We start from the raw sequence: 7,773 nt of genomic DNA on the forward strand, positions 1-7,773 counted from the left end.
AAATAAAAAACACAAAACACAAGTTGACTTTCACTTTCCAAGCAAAGAAGCTCTCGGCCTTTGTCCATTTCAAGAAAGAAGAAAATCTAAATTTAAGTTCCAAGCTTTGTTAATTAGTGAGGTAATTATCCAAGGTTCCTTGTACATAGATATAGATATCCTATGAATCTAAGCTTCCAATTCCTTCACAATCTCTTCCAATAATTCATGGAAGAAGAGAGTGAATAGTGTTTTTCAAGATCTTAAAAATTTTGATCTTGTGTTTTTGTTTAGATATAGCTTTGGTAAGGATTTTCAAGGGTGATTCCAAGCTCCTTAGTTACTTTTACTCACCAAGGAAGGTAGAATCTCATACCCTAGCCCTACTTTTGTATATTTAGAGTTTTTATGATTGATATGGTTCATGAGAAGCATGATTCTTGTATACTTAGAGTGTGGTTGGATTTGTAATAAGTTTGAAGTTGTAAATCTTGATTATTGGCTAATGAACTTAAGTATAGCTTTTAGTTCATGATTGAGAGTAGCATAAATTGGAAATCTTGAGATGTTGGGGCTATTGTAGTAAACTATGGATGGATTTTGGTTGTAGTAATGATTGTGGGTTGATTATGGATTGTTTGGAATGGTTTAAAACTTTGGTAATCGCGTAAGCATAGCCGTCGTAATGCCCGACTTACCTTAGACTGTTTTAGTTCTTAACTTCAGGACCCGTGAACTCACTGTAAGAGTCTGACCATTGCCATTTTTCGATAGTTCATGTTACGAGCTTCATTTTGATATGTGGTTCGCTTGAAACCGATGTGCGGTTTAGGAGAAACGACCGTTTTAAGTAATGGCATTTCGCGAACAAATCATTACCTCTCGCCTTACTTTGAAACCTTGGTTAAGGCCCTTAAATGACTAATTGGAGTATGAAACAATTATGTAAAGTCGATTAGGCAGTTGGTAGGGTATTCGCGAAAGAATCGCCTTAAAATTCTTAATGGTTAATTTATTAAAAATGGTGAAGCCGAGGGTACTCGAACGACTTATGTGATTCGTTAAGCGTAGAAGTGACCATAAACGAACATTAAGGTTCAATTGGTTAAAGTCTAGTTTCTTAAGCGCCCGGGGTTTAATTCTGAATTATGTTGTTGTTCATAGGTTATTGGACCCACTCTAAGCTTAAGTCTATCTGGGAACACTCGGACAAGTTTTCTACCCGATATACTGTTATGGTGATATATATATGTATATGCATTATCTTGTGATAATTGCATGATTGTTATTAGCAAAATCTTGCGATATATTTAGAGCATGCTGATATGGTTTATATGCATGCCTGTTTCATAATATTGATATCTAACTGTTGATTCCAATGCTTATAAGCTGCATAATACCTATGCTAGAGATAAGCAGTAGTTGCGTATACCCTTAGTATAGGGGACCCAAAGGCGAACATTTCTTAAAACCGGGAGTCGATGTTCCCGAGTATATTATATATATTTATATATATATATAGATATAGTTTTCAAAACTATTAATCGAATAAGGTTTATTCGATAGCTTTATTTTATTAATGAATATTATTTTGAATATTCATTCGAGGACTTATGACTCGGTTTATTTTATTTAATGAATATTATTTTGAATATTCATTCGAGGACTTATGACTCCGTTTATTCTATTTAATGAATATTATTTTGAATATTCATTCGAGGACTTATGACTCCGCTTATTTACTAAATAATATTCTTTATTTTATTAAAGAATAATGTTTCGATAATCAAACTTATTTTCGATTATTCAAATAAAGATCGTACTTCGTATAAGTATATCTTTGGTTATTTATTATTCATTTCAAGTATGATTTTTAAAACTTCTACTTCAAATTATTTATATAGAGATTATCCTTATGGGAATATTATTTAAATAATAAAATTCAAATATTTTTTAATATATCGGGACTGATTTATTTTATTAAATCAGCATTACTCCAAACATTCTTAAAAATGTTTTCGAGTCTTCAAAATGATTTTAAAAGTTAGAGCGGATCCCAAAACTCATTTTTATATTTAAGATCTTCCTTTCATAGAGGATTTAAATACTCGCTCAAAACCTTAGGGATCCGGCTCTGTGGTGTATTTTATATTCGCAACGAGGTTGCTGTTTTGATAAATGAATTAATTACTTACCCAACGTTCGGGAAGTAAGTCCATCTATTGAGTCGGCATAAGCAACATGGGCTCAGTGGGCATCCATGAAAGTGTAACTGGCTCAATGGGAGTCCATCAAATGCGTAAGTGGCTGAGTGGCAGTCCAGCATAAGGTCCTATTGCGGCCAGGGTGATGACCAGTGGGGAATTTGTCCATATACTAGTAGAAAAGGTTACTTATTGGTATCCTTGCCTGATCAGCAAGATATCAGGTTTTTGCCAAGGTTTTCTTCTTTCCAAATTCATTGGATATTATAACTCTGTTTATATTTTTCATAACAGAGGTTTCCAAGGAAAGTATGAGATATATATATATATAGGTGTATATATATATATATATATCGGGACTTAATGAAGTATCTTGTAACTTCATTTCTTTTGAATGATATTTTAAAGATTGAATCTATTCAAATCTTATCTTGTAGTCTCATCTATGTGATGAACTTTTGAACTGGTTATACCTTGAACGGTGGCAGTTCAAGTAGTATTCGGAAAAGATATAAGTATATTAGAGTATCTTGTAACTTCATCTTTTCAACTTATATCTGGTTAATGATTATCTTATGCATGATAAAGATTTTCAGAAAAACGTTGAGACAAGGTTAGATATATGAGATCACCTTGCAACGATATTTTTATACAGTTATAAACTGGAACTCTATGTACATTGTACATGTCAGAGGCTTTCAAAGATTTTGAGTAGTATATATGTATATATATTGAATATTTTGCGACTTATCGCGTTAAGATATCAACTTGGTTCATTTCTTCTTGACCAAGACTTTTATGAGTACTATGAGAATGCTCATATATTGTAAATTATTATACATATTATTTCGGTGGGCTTGTTGCTCACCCTTGCTTTCTTCTTTCATCACACAACAACAGATAGACAAGATGAACAGGATCAAGCTCCCAATTCGTGAGCGGATAGGAAACGTTCCGCAGTTTCCTGTAGGCGTTGATGCCGTTGTGGCTGAGGTAGAAGCTACCAATAGGCTAGGCTTTCAACTTTTGATGTACCAGACTTATGTATATTATGAATTGTAATAATGGCAAAGAATATGTAAATTTATTCAGAAACCCTTTTGAGGTGTAATGACTTATAATTATGGAATAAAATGACTTGTGTTATTTTTGGTATTCATCTCTGAGACTATAACTTGTGGTGTGTGTGTATTTGTGGGGTCACAGTACGCAGTAGTTGGTTGACTGTTAAGATTAAGTATTGATAAGGGAAATGGAACTCGTGATAACCCGAATCCTCGACCCCGGATTTGGGGGTGTTACATAAATGGTATCATAGCTAAGCGTTATAAACCTCAGAGATGATGTGACGTTAAAATAATAAGTTCACTACGATAACAAGAACTCTTGCCAAGTTCATAGTCCGACTACCTAACGTAGTACGGACAGTTAAAACCCTTATGGGAACCCTTATAAATATCGTGTTAGAAGCGTAGTTCGTTATCGTATATAGTAGTGGGACTCCGAACCCTGAAGTTCAAGAGCAATAATATGATGATATTTTACTACATATTGGGGATCAGATTGTGGATCCAATGGAGCACCCTAATGAGGGACTAGATGATTTTCATATTAAGGATGTAACAATTAAGGATGTTATCCCAGAAGGGATTGTTGCTGAGGAGGATCTCGTGAAGGATCCTAACAAGATTGAAGAGATGATCGCTAAGGAATAAATGACCATGGCTGGGCGACTACCAGAGGTAGGATTGGCCGGTTACTACCGGAGGTTCGTTCAAGTTTGCAAAGATAGTAGCCCCTTTAACGCGGCTTACTCGTAAGACTGAGAAGTTTGAATGGACAGAGAAATGCGAGAACAGCTTTCAAGAACTGAAGCAACGATTGGTGACGGCCCCTATGTTGGCATTGTCGGATGGAAAAAGGAGATTTTGTGATTTGTATTGATGCTTCGCATAAGGAATTAGGGTGCTCTTATACAGCACAACAAGGTAATCGCGTACGCGTCAAGACAATTAAGGGAATATAAAATTCGATATCCCCACCCATGAGCTTGGGCTCATGGAATTAGTTTTTCCCTAAAGATTGGGGGCACTACTTGTATGGAGAGAAGTGCGAGATTTACACAAGCCATAAGTGCTCTAGTGCATTTTCACGCAGAAAGAGCTCAACATGCGCCAGAGGAGGTGGTTAGAGCTAATCAAGGATTATGATTATGAGATTCTTTATCATCCAGGGAAAGCCAAAATGGTGGCTAATGCCCTTAGTATAAAGGAGAGACTCAAGATGAAAATGTTTTTGGGAGAGTTGATAAGAGATTTTGAGAAAATGGAAATAGAAGTGAAGGTAACCGGAGCCGGTACCGAAACGCTGTTTGAGATTGTAATATAGCCCGAATTATCGAAAAAGATCATATTGTGCCAAGAAAAACTAATGAATGAAGGCAGGGAGCCAATGACTGGAGAAGAGATTAATACCGAGAAAGATGATAAGGGAATAATGAGGTGTTCCTATAGAATTTGGGTTCCAAATGTTCAAGAGCTTAAAGATGAGATCTTAGATGAAAGCTAGTTTGAGGAATAAGATTTAGAGCAAACCCTGAACGTGATAGTCAGGGAGGTCGCCATCAAGATAGAAGGAACCCATTACATAATGAAGTGGAAAATGAGGATTTAAAACATGTAGGATGACCCCGATTATGGGGAGGAGGAGGGAACGTTCAGAATAAGGAAACAGTAGTCGAGTAAGGAAAGGAGACCCGAGACGGTACTCCTATACGACAATTCATGGACCTGTCTAAAAAGAACTTAGACTATTATCCCCAACCACCACCCTGAGGAGACAGTGCGGTGGGAAATTCTTTCAGGACCTTTAAGTCACTAAGCTCTCAGAGTTCCAAGGAACAAGTGAACCCAGTAGAGGCGAGAGCCTGGCTAAAGGAAATATAGGAATCATTTGAGATTCTAAATGATGGACGAATCATAAAAGACTATTTTTATCACTTACCCTCCTAAGAGAGAGGCCACCTGCTGGTGAAAGACCAAGAAAGGCACGGAGCCAGAGGTTAGAATAAACTGGTTAAAGTTCAGTCAATTGTTTTCGGGAAAGTAATTCCCAAGGTTATGGAGATAGTGTAAAAGCTTTAGAGCCTGAACAAAGGTGGACGATTATGATGAATTATGAAGCTAAGTTATAAAAGTTGTCAAGATTCGTTATGATGACAAGAATCCCAGAACGACGTGATGTTTGAAGTCAATGAGTAGTGGGTTCATGAAATGATTGTAATAGAAAAGAAAATAAAAAGAAACTGAAGTGGAAAGGAAAATAAAGACAATAAAGTTTGAGGAATGATAAGGGAGTTGGGTATGAGGAAACCCTAAAGACTCGTAGCAATAGAAATAGAAAAGTATGTATTCGTCATGATGAGGGTGATTCACCATAAGTTAAAGTTGATGGTTCAAGGCATAAGAGATACATATATTTTATCCCCTGTAAGTTGGGAGGATTCGAGGAAACCGTGAGATAGTTTGAAGGATAAATAATGAGACGCGGATAGACTGAGGAGACAAGAAAGTAAGAAATTAGGAAAATTGGATGAAGGAAGTGACCTTCAAGAATGTGAAGTGTAAGACCAGTGGCATGATACCCAGAAAGAGAGACGCCAGGTATGAAAGATATCCCAACATTGAGATGACTGTTGAGATAAACAACAAAAGTAAATGAGGAATTATTAAGAAGTTCACGTTGAACATGCCCAATATGTTCCAGAACATCCCTGTTATCATTACTAAATCAGGAAAGAAAAGCGGATAACCGTTGTTATCTTTTGGAGGCCATATGGACTGACCTCAGTTTGAATGAGAATGTTATTATGAAATTAGGTATAGACTATTGAGGTAGGGATGATTGAATAAGATACCCTTATTAGGGATATATGACTTGATTTATCCATGGAAGGATGCAAGTACCTTTTTAAAGGTGGAATTAAGGATAGAACCTCGATAACTTGAGATGAACCATGGGGGAATGCATAAAGGTTGGCATTTTACCCTTAATGGGGACATTATGAGTTTGGGTGGTATGGAATGAAGGAAGGCAACAACAATCTTTAAAGATTAGTGGAGAAAGTTTTCAGAACTATATAGACAATGGTTCTAGTATTAGTAAATGGTATCTTGATATGCCATGTACCTAGGGAGTACATGATGAAGGATTTAAGGATAACCTTAGAGGTTTTACAAGGAGAAAGGTAATATTCAAAGTTCTCAAGAATATAAATTTTGATAAAGCAAATATGACGTAATAATAATAATGCCAGGTGGGGCACATGTTAAACCATGAGAAAGTATAGATTGAACCGATGAAGGTCAAGATTGGTAAAAAAAATAAGAAGGACCTAAGATAAATGATGTCCTAAGTATGACCGAGAGTCAGTCGTGACAATGTTAACCTCTAAAGACCGAGGCAATAACTTTTGGCAAAAAAAATGGTGATATTTTTTTTCTTTCTCACCAAAGCGTAAGGAAGAGCGTTTTCGCACAAGCAGTGATTGGAAATGAGGTAGAAAATTTAGTTGGAGATCGTTCAAAAGACATTTATTATAAGGAACTATTACTATCAGGAAAGGCCAATAAGGTGGCCGACACTCTAAGTGTAAGAGAGCAATTATAGGCGATCGTGTCAGAGGAATACAGTGATGATGGTTAAAGCCGTGAAGGTTGTATTATGGTGTGAAAGATTGACATTCCATCTGATGATTGTGCGATACTCAACCGTAATAGTAGTTTGGTAAAAATTTAATTCATGTAGCGCTGCGAGCGGGCTTCCTATCTTAGAAGGTCCTATCTTGAGATAAGCCAGGATCATGTTACGAAAGGACTAAATGAACCTTTGAGCTTCATGTCTCCTAATAAAGACATATGGTTAATAATGGTATTAACCCGCTATCATTGCTTTTATTGAAACTCTTCTGCAATTTTATCTGCTTCATGTCATATGTACGCCAAGTTCAGGAGTGATCTTCATGAATCATGGAATGCTGATTCTGTTGCCTCCTTAGAAGAATTCGATACGACATGTATGAACTCCGTATGGTTAGCTATTAAGATTTCATAGAAAATGAATGACTATAGTAGGTCAGTGGTGGACTATAGTAATGCAACAATGATTCTGCGAGTAATGAGCCGATTACAGCCGTGAGAGTTGTATTGGAATGGATGTTGAGATTGAGTACCCCTAACAGGGTCATGTTGATATATAAGTTATCATTGATAGACTACCTAGTGGAGTATTTACATATTATATATTTATTCCCTCTTATGAATAGAGAGTCGTATTACTATACGAGGAAGGTTGCAGTGCAAGCATAGAATTCTAGTAACAATGATGTCTAGAATGAAATCCCTTATTCGAGTTTCGATGTTGAGGGAGTTTCAAAAGTGATTGTTTATGAGCTTGAGCAAGAGCATGGATCCATGGAATGATGGACGGAATAGTAAATATTCTGGCACGTGAAATGCGATGCTATAATACTTGGTGTTGATATATATACACATATGTTTTGTTCTCCTATGACAAACCTCTATAGTTCAGA

This window comes from Apium graveolens, chromosome 2, assembly GCF_009905375.1.
Source record: "Apium graveolens cultivar Ventura chromosome 2, ASM990537v1, whole genome shotgun sequence".
NCBI classification, from domain to species: Eukaryota; Viridiplantae; Streptophyta; class Magnoliopsida; order Apiales; family Apiaceae; genus Apium; species Apium graveolens.